This window comes from Micropterus dolomieu, linkage group LG16 (assembly GCF_021292245.1).
Source record: "Micropterus dolomieu isolate WLL.071019.BEF.003 ecotype Adirondacks linkage group LG16, ASM2129224v1, whole genome shotgun sequence".
Classification (NCBI taxonomy): domain Eukaryota; kingdom Metazoa; phylum Chordata; class Actinopteri; order Centrarchiformes; family Centrarchidae; genus Micropterus; species Micropterus dolomieu.
This window is the reverse complement of record NC_060165.1, coordinates 22,016,673-22,038,442: the sequence shown is the minus strand read 5'-3', so window position 1 is coordinate 22,038,442 and position 21,770 is coordinate 22,016,673. Positions and strand designations below refer to the sequence as shown.

Genomic DNA, 21,770 nt, shown 5'->3' with positions numbered 1-21,770 from the left:
GGGGGGGGGGGGGGGGGGGGGGGGGGGGTTGAAAAATTAAATGATAACTATGTAAAAAAGGGTGAAAGAGCAAGTGGTATATATTTTGTGAAAAAAAATGAGAATGAAAACTTCTTTTGGACATGAAACTATGTTTTTTTATGGCAAGACTTCAGAATAAAAGTCAAAGTTGTAACACTTCCTTACCTGTTCAGTGTTCAGGCCTGTTGATCTCTGATGACATCAAACACCTCACTCTCCTAAAAGACAAAACAAAAAATGTTTGGATAAATTTGGGTTGGTACGTTTGTAGCTGGAACCATTGGTCTCAAATCACAGCTTGGATGTGCTGGAACAGGAATCAGTGACTGGCCCGAGGGTTGCACTCGAATTACAGGTCAAAACTAGGTGACATTTGTTACTGATAATGATCTGCTGCTGCTGCTTCTGTCCTCTGCTGAGTCTAAACGGACAGTTTTGAGCACTCCAAATTTCGCGCCACTGTTTTCCGTACGGACTACGCTAAACTGTCACATGCTGCCGTTCTGCTGCTGCAACCTGATATCATGCCAAAACAGGTAATAAACACATGCCGGTCCACCGTTGCAGGGGCAAATGTTTCCTCGCCAAGGCAGTCAAGTTAGCAATAATAAATACGTAGTATGAGAAACATTTCAGGTCATGGGTACGGTTTGGTTTGTTAGGTTTAGGCACCAAAACTACTTGGTTATGTTTATGAACAGATCATGGTTTGGGCTAAAATAACTACTTCCTTAAACCTAGGGAAGGCAACATTGGAGAAACTAGCAAGAGACGTCTAGATTAAAACAAAATCTCTACCCCTCCCTTCAGGCCTCCCTCCAAAGCCACTCCCCCAAAACACATGTTCATGAGTACACAGGTAGGTAAGCCAGATTGGTCATGCTCATTAAAGTCCAACAGCCACATTTCTGTGTCAGATCATTTGACTTTGATTACTGTTGGGAAGTAAAGAATTTCCACAAATATAACAAAGATTGCTTCTGAAATAAACTTCCTACCCCAGCTTTAAAACAATCAACAATGACTATTTCTTTTCACACAGAAACAAACCCAAATCTCCTGTGTGAAATTCCTGTGACCCATTTATCTTCTGTTTGAGCCTTAAGTAAATTTAGTAGCCAATACTTGAGTAGAAATTTGACATTTAAGACTTCTTGAGTTGTATTTTGGTTTGAACGGATCAACCGTTGATCAATATATTCAAGACTAATTTTGCTATAGCCTCTTTAAGTTTGTATTCAAGATAATCCCTTTGCGTTTCCAGTGGATTTTTTCATCTACCATTCCCCTTGACCGGTGGGTCAAAAAGTTAATTTCAGACACTGACCGATTAAAGTTATTAGCCGCGTTTCCGTCAATGTTTTTTAATGCACATTTTGAAGTATAGCATTAGAAAAGGTTGATGGAAACGGCAAAAAATTCAAATAAAAACTTTCTCAATTTCGCAAAAAAGTTTTTACGCTCACTTGAGGTGGTTTTTGTCTTTGTCGAAAAAGAATCCATGCGAATAATGGAAGATGGAAACACTTTTTTCGTTTCAAACCAGATGATGGAAACACTCCTATTTTGCATTATCGTTTATTTTTTTAGTTTAGTTTTTTGCGACAAGCAACAGTGCATCATGAAGTAGATTGGCTGATCATTAATGCTGTTAACTTAAATATGTATAAATAGATAAATATAATAAATTGTTCAATGTGTCTCATATGCTGACTTGGTATCAGAGTACAGCCGCAAATAACAATTTAATTGTAATATCAATTAATCTATGTATTATGTTTAAATTTTTATTTTATTAAAGTTCCCAGATGCCAATGAGGCCAAATGACCCTAGTGATCCTCTGACTTTCACTTTGTCCAGCACTTGGTTTATGACCAAATACCTGCTAAACTATTTACAATTCCGTTAGCTTAAGCTGTACTATGTGTTTAGTGCTGACGTAATAATGAAAATGTTAGCATACTAACAAACTAAACCAAGTGTTGAACATGTTAAACTGCTAACGTCAGCATGTTAGCATTGCCGCTGTTAGTGAGTTAGCATGCTGATGTTAGCATTGGGCTCAATGATGGTGCATATTTATTTATTGGTCATCTCTCCATAAAGTTTTATAAGCATAGGGATCATATAAACTTAGGTACATCAAACATTCTTAACCTGCACAATGATACTGTGAATAACTCAGTTTCACCAAAATTTAATCTGGCCCGACTGCAACAGAACCTGCTATAGAAAAGCCTGTGGATCAAAGTGAGTGCAATGTTAATTAAACATAATTAATTCACAGAAACTGCCAGAAATCTCGTATTATCTATCAGAGAGAAAAGCGTATTACTGCCTGGAATAATAACAAAAAGCTGGAGCTCTGCCTGAGTTTAAATAGACCCCTTCATCAGGGCATGAATTAAACTAAAGACATTTTAATTTGTGATAATACGGGAAGAGAGCCTCAGTTTTTCCTCTCGTAACGATAACAATAATGCTTATAGGCTCACCAGGCTCTAAAATAAAAAGGGACTTTTTAACTGAGAAGATAAAGGAAAAAATCAATTTGGGAAGTAATCTTCATAATGAGACAACCAATCAGACAAAAAGCTACCGACGCCGCGAGCGTATAATGGACAAAGACCAGCCGTGGCCCAAGTGTGGCTGAGTAAGCCTCCGGTAATCCAGTTCACAGGTATCTTAATTTTCATTTCACACCGTTACACTCAGATGAGGACGCTGCTCGCCTCTCCTGCAGAAACACAAATGAATGTCGCCTTTCATTTCGCATTGAAACAAGTGGCAAAGCAGCAAGTCACTGAATGTGTGTGTTGAGTGTGTTAGTGTGTGTGTGGTTCAGTTTGTTTGGCAGCACTTCTAACAATGTTGAGGCCCTCGGTGCTATCCAACAGAATGGCCCAGTCTGTCTCCACTCTATCTCAAAAGAACCATATGCTTCTGGATAGCAGGGCCGACTCGTGTGTGTGTGTGTGTGTGTGTGTGTGTGTGTTCAATTGTTTGCGTGAGTGTGTGTCCATATGTCCTAGCATCTAAAATCCAACATCTAAACATCCAGATGGTGAAGCATCAGTCCACACAATGTTTACTTCCATCATCAGGAAGTGGCTTGAAAACCATTAAAAGACAATAAATATTCATCATCTGGGCTTAAGGGAGCAAACACACCACTCGTTTGACAATTATAGTGCAGTTATCTTATTATGATAAGTATAACAAAAAGATGCCAAGGAGAATAAGAGAAACTGTGTTCTAAATAAGCAAAAGAAATGGATTAAATTTAACACGAATCGACAGCTCCAGTTCTCCTCGCTTACTTTTTAATCTTTTGTCAGCTGGATTTACGTCCCCAGTGTTAAGATGATGGTAAAATCTCAAATCAGTCCAACCGTAGTTATTTAAAAAGAAGTAACCAATCAAACGCATGCTTTCTAACTCCACCTAAATTGTAAATTTTTTTCAGGTTCAAGGCTACATTAGAGATGAGACAAAACACAACAGACTGACACATGGACATCGTTCTCAGTCAACGGCCACGGTTAACCTCCGTCATGCTGATCGAGCTACTATGTCGATTGAAGAGTTGTTATTTTGGTATGTGGTGATTTAAAAACATTTTACAGTTACACAATTTGTCCACCAGAGAGCGCTGACAAGAAGAATTTTCATCTGTAAAATGTCCCGTTCCATATGCATGTTGGTCTTTCTCTAAAAAAATGTAATCTTTAAATCCACCACTAGACATAGGACTGTGCTTTTCAGTAAAGCCCTTATTATAAAAACTTTCAGGATAACTAATATGCAGTAATATCTTCTTTCATAGTGTTTTTCCTCACGTGGTTGTTACATTAGTTCGTTGTTGAACTTTTCTTTCTTTAGCAACCACACAAAACTACAGAATAAGTTACATAAACATTACTTTCTTTTCCGTATAAATAAGAGGTTCACTGTTATTGTTTATTAATCATTGTAAATGTGAGAATTAATCTTGATTTCAGGCACCCAGCCCTAATTTCCATTTTTTGTCACTCTATAATTGAGTGCTACTTTCTAAATAAATTAAAAGACGACAATAATATGATAGGCGTCAGGTGACACACATCTCAAAATATCTGAAACATTTCCATGAGTTTTATAAAATTTTTAGAGGGTTATTATGCATTCTTCTCTTAGCTCACCCTCCCCTGTCTTATCCTCTGCCTCTTTCATTTTCACTCTCCTTCTCTTCTATATGATTCAGCAACTGTCTGTTAATCAGTAATCGGCTGGAACAAGCGGAAGCCTGCACAGTTGCATATTGTTTTGATTTAAATAAACTTTTTTGCGACGAATAGTGTGATGGCAGTGCCACTTAAATGTATTTTTACTATGATTTATTGTAGTAGCAGCAATATAAATCCTGATTTTCATAAAATCTTTGGCCGAACTTAACAATAATAATGAGGCAGACGGAGGACAGTGGACCCGCACAGCAGGTCCAGATTGTAGGCAGGGACGCCCTCTGCTCTCTGTCTGACCTCTACAAAAGGAAAAAAACTAAACAAAAACGCATACACAGTCTGTCCATCTCATACACACAGACAACATGAGTCATGTGTCATGTGCCAAGAGAGACGGTCGTACAGCAGCAGCCACCTCCGGAGACAAAGACCCCAAACACACTTTCTATTATGAACATACACACAATTGTTCATACACAAGTTCATGACCAATGCTTCATTTTTTGTGCATTTAAATACACAGACACACTCAAAAGAGGTAGAAACCGTGTGAATGAGTAACAAATAAATAATATCTCAAATATCCACTAGAAGGTGGAAGAGTTTTATTGTTAGGAGCTAAAGGTTTTGGATTTGAATGGGAAGTTGTCATTGGCTCTGCACTTTTAAAGAAATGGTGTGTTTTAGGGATGTCTCTCTCCACTGCCTCCACAGAGAACTCAGAAAACTGAAGCTAGATTGTGAATCTTGCAAACTTGCAATTCTTAATTCTGTTATGTCTGTGGTATCTAACGTTTTTAAAATCGTTAAAGATTTGAAAATGGTCTAGTGTGCAGCCGGAATAACTGAACAGCTTAGTCTATAAAATGTCAGAAAACATCTTCAAGCATCTTCTTTTAACAGACTTAAACCAATTTTTCAATTCACAATGATATAAAACAGAGAAAATTTGAATATTCTTACATTAGAGAAGTTAGAACTGATATACTGTTGGCATTTTTTGCTTAAAAAAAAAAAAAACAATTTCACAGTTTGTCAATTAACATTTGTAATTTATTGACTCATAATTTAGCTGATGCTTAAGTGTCTTGCTCAGGGACACATTGGCGGATGCGTTGGCAATGGAATTGAACCCGGGTCTCACGCCAAAGGCATGCGTCTTATCATCACCCCACCTAGTGTTTCAGCACTATGGCCCAAATGTGAAATCTATTGACGGGTGAAGTCTTTGACTTGTGCTTTATGATATTTCAACCACTACTGATTATATATCAGGTCTGTCGACTCTTCTCTCTTCAGTGATTTTAATATCAGGACATTAAATTGCAGCTGAGGTCTAGAAATCATCCTGCTCAGTAAAATTAAGGCGACATTTACTCTCTTTGCAGATGATGTCATTCTTGTGATTGATATGTGACGCGCAGTAAGAGTCTTTAGAGGTGATGTTTATACAGGCTTTATAAAATTATAGTTTCAAACAGCTGAAATGAAATTTTTCCACAGAGTCACAGATTGACAGTAAACTAGATTGCTAGCAACTGCAAGGTCCCCTTCCCCTACTTTACACACACCTACATAGACACTTTGATCTTTCAATTTCACACACATGCTGGCTTTCACACACTTAACAACCTTTAGTGACAAATGCATCAGTGAGTCCCGTTTCTGTGGCTGCATGCTTTAGCTACACAGGTGTGAAAATCATGACGGTTTTATGTTCAGGTCAAAAACCTGGTGGCTGCAAACATGTTACAGTAGGGAAAAGCACAGGTGTAAATAATAACATTTATGAAGGTTGAACATTAAGCTGCTTATATTATCAAAATCTATCTGCTCAGCTTCTTTTATTAATAAAACTGCAGCTGTTGTTTCCAACACGAGCTCAGCACCAAAACAGCAGATAGACATCGTTAGAGACTAGCTGGTGAACATAGGAAAGCATTTAGCAGCTAAAGAGCCAGATATTTCCCTCAGGAGCTGGTGGAGCAAAGGGAGCTACTGTAAAAAGAGAGTGAATATCCATCAGGTGGACCCAAACATGTCTGGTAATGAATACTAATGCAGCTCAATGTCTGCTGGATGTGTTAGCAACTACTTCCTAACACGTTAGCCACAGCATCTCAATAAGGCAAATTACATTCAGGGTTTCTGAGATGTGTTCTCTTGCAATTAAAATGGTTAAAGATAAACAACTAATCGAGTAATCATTGCAGCTTCACGCTCACCATCTTTCACACAAAAGCCCTAAAAATTATGATATATCAATCGTGCCCAGGTGAAATACTGTGAAGAGGCTCAGAGTGAGGGAAAGAGGTGTCAAGAAGAAGAACAACAACAAAAATGATGAATGTGAGCACAAGTACTGTGAAAAACATAAATGAGCAATTCTGTCAAAACACATAATGAAATGCTAAAACTATCTCTCCAAGTCATTTCAAACATATGATTTTAAATTGCATAAATGACAGCGCAGACGTGAGTGAGCGGAGGCTTATTTGTGTTGGATTTTCAGCAATTAGGACAGGAAACAGAGGCGCTGCTTTGGCTTCCTTGTGGAATTAAGCTATGCATCGTCAACACACACACACACACACACACACACACACACACACACACACACACACAGAAGGAGCAAATTCCCACACTGACCGACAACACGGTCTCAGCTGTGAAACATCACACACAAATACACACACTTAAGAACACACGCTCAACTTCCTCTTGACCCATTTCCAAACACATCTCACCACCTCTCTGTTTCCATCCCGTCCCTCCATCCCTCTCTTTCTCCTCATCTGCTGGAAGCAAAGCAGATCAGACCACTTCTGCTCTGTGTCATCAGATCAGAGGACACACACACACACACACACACACACAGTTAAATCAGTTTGTTTATAAGGCCAAAGGCATGCAGGGTAAAATCCTTCTCTGTACTGTACCGTGTCTTTATTTAACTCTGCTGCACTGTTTCAGGGTTCAGAAGGGTAATGACTCTACTGTAAGACTGAAAAATGGGAAAGATATTTTGGCTTTCATTTAAATTTACTTTGATTAAACATAATTTATTAAAAAAAAAAGGAAACCACACAGATTGGGAGTTTAGGTTTAACTGAAGCTCCCACATGAATGGAAAAAACTTTCAGCGTCAGCAGATTACTGTGCTGTTCAGACTACACAACTTGCTGTCTTGTAACGGGAGTCTTGAAGTCGTTGTGATGTTCACACGACGTGACTAATAGGCGACAGGGGGTCACACACTACACAATGCTGACAACTGGTTTCCAAATGACCTTTTGTCATGAAAACACGTGAGAAGTGTCACGGGAAATGCTGCGAAACTACACATGAAACAGGAGTTGTTTATTATTGTAAAGATAAAATTATAAAGACAAAGAATATGGGTGAAAGAATGGATTAGCACACACGGGCAGCAAGGATTGTCTGTGCTACAGAGAGAGTTGGTGTTTTGTAGTGAAAAAGTACCAGCCTGCTCTCATTGGCTGAATGCTAGATATCTGGCTGGTATCGGCGATGCATAAGCGATGCATTGGCGAGCCGTTTTGATGCGTTGTTGAGTAGTTGACATGTAACGATTGGAGAGCACTGATCGGTCGCCAATTAGCCCCCCATCACAGCCTGACGGTTTGCGAGCTCGGCAACTGGCAAATCGGGCTTAAAATCATGTAGTGTGAACTAGGCTTAAGTTGTTACTTGTTCCCCTCACTTTTAGTTTCAGGTTAAAGATCTTCTTAAGCTGATGATACACGGGGCAACTTTTTGAGCAATGTTGCTGGGCAATGTTGCTAGAGGCAAGTCCAACTATGTTTTGAACAGATAGCGGCGGTGCGGGGCGGGTGGCAGAGTGGTGGGGGAAGAGGATTACGGTAGTAATTTTTACTCATTACCATTGACGGCAACGTTGCCCTGCACGATTGCTCTAAACGTTGCTCCGTGTATAATAAGCTTTAAAGTCTCTTTGAACTGTCTACTTACTGACCAGCTCCCATAATCCAGATGAGAAATGAGAGTTTACTGAATTAATAACTGAAGGTTAATCACATAACCATATCAACATTTTTAATCAAGTGCTCAAAGCAATACAGTTAGCAGGAGCAGGAACAAGTGGGTTGCCTCTTTTAGGCTACACAAAAGGGTCCCTACCGTATTGGTGGAGGTTGTTGGGGCTGAGAGGACTACCTGTAGACACTACTCAGGGCTGAAGTATTAGTATCATACTCTCAACCGTGTTTTTTGGGTTAGAAAACCAATTCTGTATTATTTTTCCTAAGAATATGTTATAATTAAACATCACATAACTTTCAGGTCAGTACCATAAAAGTATTGAGGTTTCCAGCACTATTCAGGCTTGTAAAACTGTGTTTATTATATATTTCAAACACATAATCACAGACTGGTGTGTGGTCAAGTGTGTGCAAACACTGTAGTAGTAGTAGTCATTTGTAAGAAAAATAAGAAAATCCATCCACTTGACAGTTTGTGGAATGAAGAGGAGATGAAATGAGGAATGCAAGGACGTAAGGAAAACAAAGACGAGACGGAAAGAAGAGAAGGAGGCAAAGGAGAGATGAAAGGTGGCAGTTGGACAGAGCTGCAGCAGTTTGTTTAACAGTCTGACAGGAAATGTTGAATCTGGCTCCATTGGTATGCTCTGATCATGGCTGCCGAGACGTACCAGCCCAGAAATGAAGTGGAAACTAAATGGATCCATGTTGGTGGAAGAATTTCTTTGTTTACAGAGATATGTTTGGAGAGGGGTAAAGAGGAGGAAATGAGAAAAAGACAGAGGGCAGACAAATCTAAGATACACCAACCAAAAACCAATATGTGAGAGCATTAAAGAAATAAACTTGTATAACATCTCATGCTCCTGTAGTTTTCCTCCCTTTTCTCCTCCCAAATCTCACCTCCTTCCACACCCACTTCTCTCTCTATGAAAACTCATTTCCAAGGATTTATAAAGTAACATTATCTTGCAACAACTGTCGTGATCCTCCTTTATTTCCCCAGGGAAGGTTGACTGAACACTGAACATGCTTCATGTTCACTTAATTCCACACATTTATAACTGGGAGATGCCAAATACATCCACACGCCACAGCCCTGTTGTCCATTTAGACTCTTAATTCCTCAATGAGAGTATCTGACTCAGATAAAAGAGGTATTCATTCATTTTGACTGTGTTTTTTTAAGTTATACTATGGATTCAAATAAAATATCAGGTTTCACTGAATCACTTAAATGTTTATTCTATAAAATGTCTTCAATTTGCTTTCAGTCTTTCCGACTAACAGTCCAAAACTCAAAAGATATTCAATTGGTAATCATTTAAAACAGAAAAGCAATTCACAATTCTTCACGAGTCTGTCTTTCCATTATTATCCTATAACTTTGGAAGATACCCACATGAAAGGATTAACTCAGACTGCCTCATATTAACTTCGATTATTTTTTGAATATATTTTTATAAAATGAGGACTGTGGATTTTGTCCTCCATCACTTATATTAAAAGCACTTTAGGAAAGGATTGTCGTTTAACAGGAGTGAATTATTATAGCAAGCTAAACCTGTTTCAGTGTTAAGATTTTTTTTTTAGGCCTGGTCGCACCAGCATCTAAAAAATGGCAAAATTCTACAGCAAAATCAATTTATTTCAGCGGATTAGCAACAATCAGTGGATGTCCTTGCAGGGACGAATAAATCCATGCAACTCTTTCCCATCAAATTCAACTTTGATGCACTAACCGCTAACCAATAGCAAACAGCTTTAACAGTGTTGATTTAAAGTTAAGGTTTAAGGGACCAGAGAGCCAGAAAGTCCATTACTATCGTAGTTTATAATCTGCGTTTAACCATCAATCTTTATTTAACCTGTTGGGAGTAATAAACTCCTCCATACAAGGAGATTGCACAAATAAGGGGTTGCTGGCACAACTACGTCTTTTAAATAATCTGTTACCGACCGAGCTAACAAGCTTGCTAAATGACAGTTAACAGTAGTAAATTAACAGTTAGCAAGCTAGCTAATGTGGACTTTTCCCCCCACTTCAATAACTCTTTAATGAAGAAAATTAACAATCCTGAAAACAAAATATCAGGTAAGGTATATCAGTAAGCCACCTAGAACAAATTAGATATGGCTCAGAGAGCTATTGTGACTCATTAGCACTAGCATGTTCCCAGCCTGATAACAATTTTACCAATTAGCTTACCAGCTACAGTAGTATATCAACTAGCCCTGGAAAAGCCTCTAGCACTGCCTTTTTTGCAAAGACAGATGTCTTTCACTGTGCTACTTTCTCAGGGCCTTGAGTGATTGATTGATAATCAAAATGAACAAATAATTTATTGTCAAACCGCTAATCGATTAATCGCTTCACCACTAGATTCAGTCCAGTCTTTTAGCCATGAGGTTTCCAGTATCTTCAACCAAGTCCAGTTGCCCTTGATTTTAACCTTCGTTGGATAACTATGACCTGGATGACTGAGCATCTTCATAGACATGAGGTTGATCCAAATAATGTGAAAAGGATATCATTTTTTCCCCACCAGTTACAGAATTTATCGCTAACACTTAAAACCTAAATATGTTTTAAACTACAGTAAAACCCCAGTTTGATCTAGAAACTAATGGCCAACGGTCATCCAGTTTTGGCGACTTAAGGCTACCAACAGAAGAATAACATTTTTGATAACTTACTGAAAACCATTTTACCAAAATAACTATTATCCTTTAAAAACCCATATCAGACACAACTGTCGGAGAGCAGGGATGGATGGCTGGATAGGTGGAGGTAAACACATCTGGTTCTGCTCAACGTGGCTGACATTCCTCAGGGAAGAGGGAGTCCGAGAGGAGCAGGCTGGATGGTAATGAAATGGTCTTTTACACCAACACCAGTCTCATCAAAACCCTCTTCCAACGGGCATCTCTACAGATCAGAAGACTGAGGTGTTTACCATGTAAATAAAATCCCATGACTTCCAAGCTGAAGCAACCAAAGGGTGTGGGAACTGGGCTGCCACTGTGGCCTTGATGGAAATTTATGACTTTTCCATGGTGGTCCATTACTTAGTTCGAGAGCTTCAATGACCTCATTGAATAAAAATGTCCTTTCCTGGTTTATTACTGCAGTTTTTCAATATGGTAAAGTATGACTTCAGATATTTTCCAAATTTATTTTCGTCTTTCCATGTCTAACTGAACAGCTCAGATTCGAAGAATTTCTTGACAAACGCACAGGGGAGAAGAACTATGACCATTTTGAACAAGCTAAACTCCTTCTTTTAAAATAAATAAAATACAACAAAAGATCATATCCTCAATTGAACCATAACAAATGGCTTTCCGAACCTGGGTCAACTTTTGCCACAATGCCGCAATCCAGAACTACTTTGGCAAATTAAATGCGTGTAAGCAGACATTCATGACGGAATAACATGTAAGGTGATTATGTTGATTATTGTGTGTTGATTATTGTTGATTTGAACATGGCAAAAGCCAAACCTCACCTTTGCTATAGTATGCCGACCTCAGCTGAATTCCAACCATAGCATTTTAAAAACAATTTACTGATCCTTAGCACTGCCTATTTCCCTCAATGTACCAATCAATAGCAAACTTCATGATAAATGAAACCTCAGTCATACTTCGGCTCAGGACGATGTTGTTGTCACTCCATTCACAAGGCCTAAAACAAATCTGGTTAAATGTAAAGACAGGATTAAGCTTTGCGGGAGACATCACAATGAGCTTAAACTATGGTGAGCAGCTTAACAGTGTAATTGCAATAGTAACTGGGGGCGCGGCACTGGTAAAGACCGGTTAATTATTAGGGCAAAGAATTACGAGTTTAATAGTGTCTAATTTTTTGTCTCCTCAATCTCCAATATTGTATTTTTCTAACATAAATCTGCCTGGTAACTTTTCAAAAACCACCATGTGGTGGAAAAATAGCTGGGAAATCATGATTTATCCCATTAGTACCAAATATCTAAAATATACTAAACCACGTTGGTTACAGGCTAAACTTACATTTACTCATTTAGCCGACGCTTTTATCTAAAGCGACTTACAATCGCTAAGTCAGAGGTCGCATGCATCTGGAGCAACTAGGGGTTAAGTCTTGCTCAGGGACACATTGGTGGATGTGTCGAACCCATGTCTCTCACACCAGAAGCATACGTCTTATCCACTGCCCCATTGCCACCCGTTTCATCTCAAAAAACTACTTTAGTTAGATTTGTTTTTTTTCAGACAATTATTTGTAGCGGTCAATAAAATCCCTCACACCCCACACATTCCCCACCTCTACACAGAGCTTAATCGAGCAGAAATGCAATATTAAAAAAAAATTATATTCCAAACATCCAATCGAACTCCAGTCAAAAGACATGGTAGCCACCTACAGCAGCAGTAGCAACAGTGAAAATCAGAACTTCTCTCTCTCTGCAATAGAAATGAAATGCCAAGCCTGGCTAAGGACATAATGAAAAAGCTATTATCAGCATGAGCTTTCATCAGCACCGCATTCAACCATGTTCAATACAAACTGATTCTCTCATCTCATGCTGTACCCATCTGAATGCTGGGATATAATAAAAGGAGGCGAGATAAGAGAGAGAGATCACATTTTCACCCCCCGTTAAAGAAGTGCATCAGCACATTTACAGATGAGGCAAAGTTTTTATGAGCAACACACAGACACATTTGCCGTCGCAAAAGGGCAACATAATCAACCTCTCATTCCAAGAATCCGATATATTCAAATCATTTAGTGGAGTCTGTATGTATATATTTCTTTACCTCCTATGTGTATGCCCCTTCATCTGTCAGCCGTTTCATTTTCCTGCTTTGTTACGTCTATTTCTTGATGTATTTATTTTCTCCAGAAGTCTCTTTCCATCCGTCACCTCCGGCATTACAGTCTGAATTCAAATACAGCCGCTTCATACAATATTCAATGAAATATTGAATTATGTATATATTACGATACAATATTCACACTGTATCCAGCATATATTAAGATCTAATGATGAGGGGCTGAAGTCAGTCCTGCCAAGTATGAACTGTGCATCAAACTGATTAGATGTGACAGTTATAATGTGACTCTCAGTAGCTTAAATATTTTGTAAATACTCCTCTGTTAACAAAAATTAGAGGTTGATATCATAAAATAAAGAACTCTGTAGGTTTAAATGTACTGCCAGTCTGAATTTGTCGTTTTATAATTCAGCATTTAACTTCTCAAAAGTACAACACTGGATATTTCAAAAGTACTTAAAATGACCATTTCAGTTTATTACAACTTCCTTCTTATTTTAGCCTTGGCCATCGTTTCTATCAGTTAAGATAACATTATACTTACCAAAGTACCACATTGAACTGAATATAAGATGTTAATTCTTACATCCACTAATTCACAGACATGGAGGCAATTCTCCTGGAATAATCTGATTTGTTTCTTAATGTGAAAAGTAAGCAGTTACATATGTTGGAAATACAGTTTGGATAATATATAATATATGTTTTTTGGGAAATGGTATGTAAAGTGTTTCAACAGATATTGTTATTTTTTTCTGGATATTACATTTGAAAGAGGGGGTCATATTATATTCGAGAATTAGACAATGACATAACAGCAAAATGTGGTCTTTGAACGCAGTGAGATTCGGTCCCTTGCAAATTGAGCCTGGTGCATTTTTACATTACAATATGTTGGCATAATGAGTTGTTTGTGGCCTTAATGTTGCTAGGCTAGCGAGTTTCTTGCGTGTCTTTTTGAGAGTTCAAAAACCAACATGGGCAGGGGACATGCATGCGGTTCTGTTAACGTTACACTGGGTGTCTGCATAAGTGGACATGTTCACACATGTTTGTAGGCACGTTTCCACTGTGGTTTTCAAGTGGCCATAAGTAACAAAATGTTCCTTGACAGACCCGCATGAGTTAACAGTCACAAGTGAAACATGCTATCGTTAGCATGTTTCATGCTATCGTTAGCATGTTTCACTTTTGACTGTTAACTCATTCTGACTGCTTCAACAGCCTGATAGGACTGATAAACATTAAGGATTTAGCAACATTTACATAAATGTTATCTTTGCGTTATGCTTAATGGAAGTATTTCATATTTAACTTAACAAAAATAAGATCGAAGCTTTAATAAACCAGAATTATTGTTTATGTTCACCTCCAGAATGTCTACAGCTAGCTGTCTGCCATTAACTTCTGTCTGACTAACAAAGAACGATCTCTTTCATCCATCTCTGCTAGATGAAACATTTCTACCCTGCCAAAATGTAGGTGTCCAATCTTTGTAAACACAAATGCCTCCTTTTGAGAGTCATTCTAGCTGCCATAGAATCACTCCTTCAAGGCAAATTTGGAGCACATCGGAAATTGAGAATGCTTTTTGTTAATTAAGCCCTTTGCAAACATGAAATCTCTGTGGTAGAATAAAGAGATATTGGTGGTTATGCAACTTCAGGTGTATGTGAGGAAATCTGTATTGAATTTATGTATCCAAGTTGCTTTTTCGAGTGTTTTGGAACAGGTTTGATGATTGTTCCATTTTCCCCATTTTCCCTTCTGATAATGTGGTTTATTGAAGATTAAGTAGTCCTGATACAGTGAAGCTTATGCGTTATTTTCCGTTTATTTGTTTGGTATGTTTTCATTTCTTGCTGCTTCAGCTCTTTCAGTTGAGTTCATTTCGTTTGACCCCTTATAACTAGGGCTGGGCACGTTAACGCGTTATTATTGTTATTTTATCACACGTTAATGCAGTTTTTTAAAATAATTATTATTATATCCAATAGGCCTTCATCTAGTTTTGCGGGATCCGAATTCCCTCCTGTAAATGTCCTGATAACTATTTAGATTCTGGACACTCACAAACAGCAAAGATCAGTCTCTCTTCCAATCTCTTCTTATTCTATTTTGCGCATAAACAATGCGATTAAAAATTTTAATCATTGCCCAGCACTACTTATAATAAACTTTACTCACTTTTAAATGTTGTTAATTAGAGTATGTTTTGAGGCATAGTATATGTAGCTGTATGAAACAAGCCTACAAATAAACATAATTGTCATTGTCATTTAATCTACTGATAATTTTCCTCAATTAATAAATTAATACAATGATTATTTATACTACAAAACAAAAAGAAAATAGTGGAAAAGATCCATCATGTTTTCAATTGTCTTGTTCAAAGATTGTATAAAAGAAAGTCTCGAGTTCGGCATTTTGGCCATCGCCATCTTGGTTTTTTGGTGACTATATTCGGACAAGAGAGTGGAGCTAGCTAGCTAGGGTGCATTTGTAATTCACATTAACTGTGATATTTATTGGGATGCTAATTTTGGCTAGTAAAAAACAGGCTTAAAGCAAAATGTACTAAAAAAAATTACAGAAAAAATTAACAGCCGAATTTTAGTGGTTTAGTACAACCAAACGCTGAAAAAGATTTTTTAGGCAACCAAAAAGTTATCATTAACTTTCATGAACTAAAAACACATTTCTTAGACCACAGATAGTTAAATGTACACAGTACATGGGATATGATTTGCCTTTATCTTGTTTGGCTGCTGTTGTAGCGACTTGTCAATCAGAAGGTAGCTACGCCCTAATGCATACCCTGCTTTTTCAGTTCAGTTCAAGTTGGTCTTCTCTGTCTGCTGGACTAAATAATCCATCTATAATAGTGTGCATGTTTACCGACTTAGAGCTGTGATACTCAACCTGCATTTGAGACATTACAATTGAGACTTTTCTGGAGCAGGAAAGGAACTGTTACATTGGTTGACAGTTAAACTGACAGTCCCTGTCCTCTCCAGTGTGTGTGTGGAGTTCATATTTTTGAGCCAGCATTCACAGCTGCGGCTCCCCTCTGAGACACATAAACACCCACACAGAAATGAAGATGCAAACACACTGAACACCATACTGCAAGACAAACCAGAGCTTTCCTGTACACCTCCCAGAGGAAAGTGAGAGACTATGTGTGTAAAGTGTGTGTTTGTGTGTATTAAGGTTAAAGGCGAGTACATTTGTCAGAAAAATAAAGAAACTAGATATGAAGACATATACAATGGAAATAGGTTGGATGGACAATAACATTTCAACTTATGTTTCCTGATGGGATTTATTTAAGAGGGTTTAATCAAATTAGAAGGAAGCAGCACTGCAACTAATGCATCCGTTTACAGAATGCTTTAGTATAAAATGTCTAAATCTATACAATCTAAAAAAAATAAAAAATACACAAAGAATAACAAATGTACATTAAATTTGTCCACAGCCCAACATTTTATCGGCCGTGTCTAGATGGTAACCCTACATTTGCAAACTCTAACACATGTGCGCATGATTCAGTACAGTAGCACTCGACTCGAGAGCTGCTTCAAAATATTTCTTCAACATTCTTGTCTTGCCAAGTTCGAAGCCCATCTGCACTCATACAGCAAGAAAACGAAGACTAACTTTGTTGTTCTACAGGGCAACAAATGAAAATTTGACAAAACCTGTAGGAAGTCAGGTAACGTAGTATAAAGAGTGATACAGGAAGGTTCTGGTGGATGAATAGGTCAAAAACAGAACATTCACCCAGTGAAGCCAAAAGGCAATATTGACTTTTTTTTTTTTAGACTCAGTTAAATTATTATTTTCAGGGTAGTTAGGTTTAGGAAAAGATAGTTGTTGAGTTAAAATAATTACTCAACAGTGACATTTGGTTTCACATGGGACACAAACAACTACTGCACACTCAGACTAAAAACAACTGCTGTTTGTCACTGAGGTACACACATTTCTTGGTTAAGAGCATTCAGTCTTGTCAAGGCTGCTGAGGTTAACCAAGCTTTAAATGTAGATATAGCAGGGTGTCATCTGCATAGAAACGTGCACCAACACATTATGTCTGTAAATAAATTTAAATATACTGAACCCTAAACTTATATCAGTTGAATGCAAAACAAAATATTAAAGATTTAAGTTTTCATGCCATTTACTATTAGTCAGTTGTGCCCATTACCAAAATAATACTTTTTACAATACCTTACTTTGAGAAATTTAAAAGTATTTCTCTCCAAACCCTATTTTTCATTGTTCAAAAGAAGCCAAAGTTAAATGTTATCTAAACATAAGCAATAGTTATTTTAAATTTGTCATTTAAATGTTTAAAAATATTATTTAAATGAGGAACTATCTGATCCAGGAAGTAAACAAGACTACAAATCTAACCACACATTCAGAGTACGCTTTCAGTAATTGACAGTTTGATACTAAATGCTACAGACATATTTTGCTAGTACAAGAAAGTAAGCCCAAACTATGAGAGGGGAAACCTCCAGTTTAAAGTAAAGTAGCAGAGAAGAGACATTCCATTTCAAACAGTTACCACTTACTGTAGGCAACAGCAGATTTAACTTTGTCAAGTATACACTGTTAAATATTAATAGCCCGCTTGCTGTTGTCCTAAAGAATGTTTGTGATAAAAATCAGCACAGTTCCATAAATGCTTTTCATATTATTACAGCTGAACTACTTCCTGTGTCAGTGGTATTGTGACACTTGCCTTCCTGTATGCTTTCTATCACTATGACATCCTGCCATTTGTTTACACTGACTCACATACACACTTCAAGGCTCCACACAAGATAGTGTGTGTTATAAGGCCAAATAATTAGATAACAGCTTTGCAAAACTATGTGTTGACACAGCGATTACAGTTTAATGAACTGCTTTTAGGAGAATTTAATATGACATAGCATACAGAAAGAAAAGCAGGAGCCCTTTGTCTGAGGGTTGGAATTTATCAATAAAACAACATGCCACGCTAACTACCCCATGAACTGACTAGAACTACACACATTTTGTTATTGAGAAGTTTTCAAACATTTGGGATATTAGCATGATTTATCAATAATGAAAGTTTCAAGTATTCTGTTAGTAAAGGAAATCATCTTCCATTCCCTAATTCATGTCGTAATTATTAGGCACAGTTTACCACCAAGGCCAAACCAAAAATCCAACCAAATTTTAAAAAAGGTTTCAATAAACTGAGGAAACTAGTAGATCCCAGTTGATTCTGCCAATATTAGTAAGTAAGCAAGAAATAGCTGAACAGAATTGCCAAATATGTTTGCTGTAATTTAGAAGCAGGGTCATCATTATATAGTTTGTCCACAAGCTCTGTGAAATTAAATAAATAATTAAATTTTAAAAAGTAACTATAAAAACTGTTTAGGCCAGGCAAATAAAAAGTAGCCTTAACCACTAGGAAGACATTATTTGAAGAGCAAGATTAGAGAAGAGATGTGAAAAAGCAAAGAGAGTACAGTAGTCTTACCTGTTCAGTGTTCAGGCCTGTTGAACTCTTGATGACATAAACCACCTCACTCTCCTCTCCTACAAAATGCACAAAAGTTGCATTTGTTAATTACCAGTTTGGTTAAATTAGGCTTTCTTTAGAATTCGAGAATATTCATTCGAATAAAGTAATCCATTATATTTTATTCAAAAGTCCTCTCAACAGAGGACCTACATTAATTTGCCACAGGTTTACATCTTTATTAATACTGACATGAAACATAAATTCACGGCTCACAACCAGAACAGGTGACAGTTTTAACATTAAAAACATCACTGCTTGGTGAAATCCTCAGCTAATTATTTTTACCTTAAATCTGAGTTTTGTAAGAATCCTCCAATGGGTTTTGTTAAGCGTTTCATCAGCCTGATGAATTTAAAACACGTAAATGAACAAAATTGAAGCCATAACGTACAAACTCCCATTTAAAGGAAGGTTAATTACGCAGAAAAGCAGTTAAAAACTCAGGAGATAGGAACAGCGAGGAAGTCATATTTAGAGGAGACAACGCCCATACACCACCTCCGCTAAAAGGAGTGTGTGTGTGTGTGTGTGTGTGTGTGTGTGTGTGTGTGTGTGTGTGTGTGTGTGTGTGTGTGTGTGTGGAGGGGGTTGTCACTTGACAAAGTAGGACACACACACAGAGAGATGCAAATTAATTGCACTTAATGGAGGCAACACTCAGCCCCCAACTTTTTCTATGACTCAGCCTAATCAGACTTCAGTGGTCCATGTAATCTGGACCAAACTAATCAACCACCTACACTACCAATCATCCATGACTCAGAACACTTAACTGCACAGTCTGGCAGGGTGATCAAGATCAGATTAACAAAGAGCTTCACCGTTAACATTGATTAAACCGATTTCATGGTGTGCTATGGTACAGACATCCAAGATCTTATGTAGGACCAATTTCCATTAAGCTACATACAAAGGATTTTTAAAAAACATTTACCGTTGTTGTAATAAAACCATACCACATATCGCTGCTGTTACATTCACTTATATCTTCAAAGTGACATGTCAAAGTGACTAAAAGTGAAATGGGGAATAAATACTATAATAATATGTGCTTGTGAGCCCACCAATCTCTGCCAAGAATTTGTCACCATTTATTAAGCTGTCACTATTTAACAATAAACATCTATTCACAATCTCGTCAAGACCGCAACAAAATCAACAAACTCCATTTTTAATTTCTTTGTTCATTCAGCTTACATAAGTTACTTTTCTCAGTGCAGAACATTTTGCGTCTCTTTCAAAGTCGAGTGACTTAGTAAAAGGAAAGAAGGGACAGTTGGAAGGACTGGATTAAGTGGATATTTTTCATCTATCCAACCATCTGCCAATTGATCCTGCATCTATCCAACAGTAAATACAACCTTCTGTATTGCAGAGTGTGCTTGGGACTTTACAAACCCACTTTCGAGAACAGGTGCGGTTTATGTCCACATCTCATTAGCCTGTGCATCACTGAAATTTCATTAGTAAAGTAATAAGAAGTGTTCAAATGTGATGTAGAAGTGTACTCAGGGTGTGGCTAGTACTCTATGACATCACTGTTAGCCGTTTCAACCAAATGAGGCCAGTGAAATGAACACTTTCCAGCTCGGCGTTAAGTTACTCTATAAGGTTGCTCTGGGACGGGTGGTATTCAGAAGAGCCCCGGTGGCTGGAAATCCAATAAAAAAAGGAGTTAACGCTTGCATTCTTGGAATTCCTCCCCCCTGTAATATTGATGCCCGTATCAAATGACTGTTGCTGAGAGAAGGAGGGCGAAGAGAATTATGAGTGTGTTAATGAATGGGAGTGAAGTAAACCCAATGAGCTAAAGGAACACTAGAGAATAAACATAATACACAACCGGGAAGGGAAAAAAAATTAAAAGTAAATAAAACACAGGAGGATGAAGAGAAAGAGATTTAGCTTCAACATATCCAAACTGAAACCTGCATATACTGCAAACACACTCTCTCACACACACCTCTGCTGTGTGACAGATGCAGAACGAGTGTTGAATGCTGGGATTTGATTTGCAGGTTGATGTGTTTTTGCTGGCTGAGTATTTCATAATAGTTTATTACACTTTGAGTCTTTTAAATCAACGAAAACCCTCACACTCTCACACAGAGGGAGGAGAGAGGAGCCTTGTAAATCAGTTGTGCTGGCTGGTTCTTATCTGAGAAATGCCAGCTATGAGAGCAGGGCGGTACAGTGAGCTGAAGGCTGTGCAGCTGAGCTTTCTCTCCCTTTAATGACTTGCAAGGAGTCGCTGCCTTATTGAACAGCAGGGAGGAGGCGAGCGGCTGCCAGGTTGAGGTAAGAACAGCATCACAATGTGCAAGTAATGATGAAACATTATGAAACAACACTGAATGCTCAACTCATGTTTCAACATGGATCATACTGTTATATAACAAACTGAGTCGCTGCTAAACTGGTAAGACTGGTTATCTTTTGACCAATTTAAGCCCTGTGCTAAAAATAATACCATTGTCAGTGTTTGTCCAACACTGATAATGATGGATGTTTACCAGACTCCATATTTATAGTGGACCTGAGCAACACTATATATATGGCTATTATTCTTATGCAACATCGATCTGATTCCACTCAAGGATGCATGATAAGTTGCCTTCCAATGCCAGACCGCAATTTTCACATTTTTTTCCCCCCATTGAGGTTTGGCAAAATAAAAATATTGGTGGAAATAGACTTTTTGACATGATGAATATTTTGCTCTTTGAGTTCTCATTAATCTTTGCTGTGGAAAATCATTGCAGCCATTTTGGAAACTGTCAAATTTGTTAACCAAGAAAAAACTAATTTAATGAAAGTAGGCTGACAGACGCACTACAATTTGACTTTATTTCATGAACAGACATTTCTTTAGTTCCACCAGGCTGCCGGTAGGCTACGTAGCGCATGACGGTTGCTAAGCCACATACAAAGGCTAGAATTATTAGAACTTTTTATTTATATCTATTTGCTCGTTGGCGTTTGTTGTGCAGCCCAGGGCTGTTAAGTAACAATATTATTTAACAACCCTGATGCAGCCATTAAACTGTCCAGGGTCAGTAGATTGACTTTGATAACTTGAACTTATTTGAAAATATGCTCGATAATGT

At 37.8% G+C, this 21,770-nt stretch overlaps 1 protein-coding gene across 2 annotated transcripts in view; it reads right to left on the bottom strand.

Annotated features, from left to right (window-relative positions):
• Positions 1-21,770, bottom strand: part of plxnb2a.1 (plexin b2a, tandem duplicate 1) — a 204,804-nt gene that overhangs the window by 130,588 nt on the left and 52,446 nt on the right. The window contains exons 2-3 of one of the 2 annotated variants that reach the window (XM_046071716.1): positions 18,619-18,677; positions 187-239 (exon numbers count right to left, since the gene is read on the bottom strand). The gene's annotated coding sequence lies outside the window, so the exon portion shown is untranslated. The remainder of the gene's footprint in view (positions 1-186; positions 240-18,618; positions 18,678-21,770) is intronic. The other variant, XM_046071717.1, reaches the window with a different exon arrangement.